The sequence below is a fragment of the Psammomys obesus genome, unplaced genomic scaffold (assembly GCF_907164565.1).
Source record: "Psammomys obesus unplaced genomic scaffold, mPsaObe1.curated_primary_1811, whole genome shotgun sequence".
NCBI classification, from domain to species: Eukaryota; Metazoa; Chordata; class Mammalia; order Rodentia; family Muridae; genus Psammomys; species Psammomys obesus.
In genome coordinates, this window is record NW_026591598.1 from 13,935,106 (window position 1) to 13,935,405 (window position 300).

The following is a 300-nucleotide window of genomic DNA, read 5'->3' on the forward strand; positions in this document are numbered from 1 at the left end:
GAGCTTCCAAGGTGCTGCAGCAGCTGCTTCAGTGGGAACACAGCCCCCAGGATTAAAGAGCAGGCAGCTGTGACTGATATCCCTTCCCTTACAAAATGAGGAAGGGAGCCAGGCGAAGTGGTACAGGCCTATAATCCCAGCACTCAGGGAGGGAGAGGCAGGCAGATCATCATGAGTTCCAGGCCAGCCTGGTCTACAAAGTGAGTGCAGGGCAGCCAAGGCTACACAGAGAAACCCTGTCTCAGAAAATAATAATAATAATAATAATAATAATAATAATAATAATAATAATAATAATAA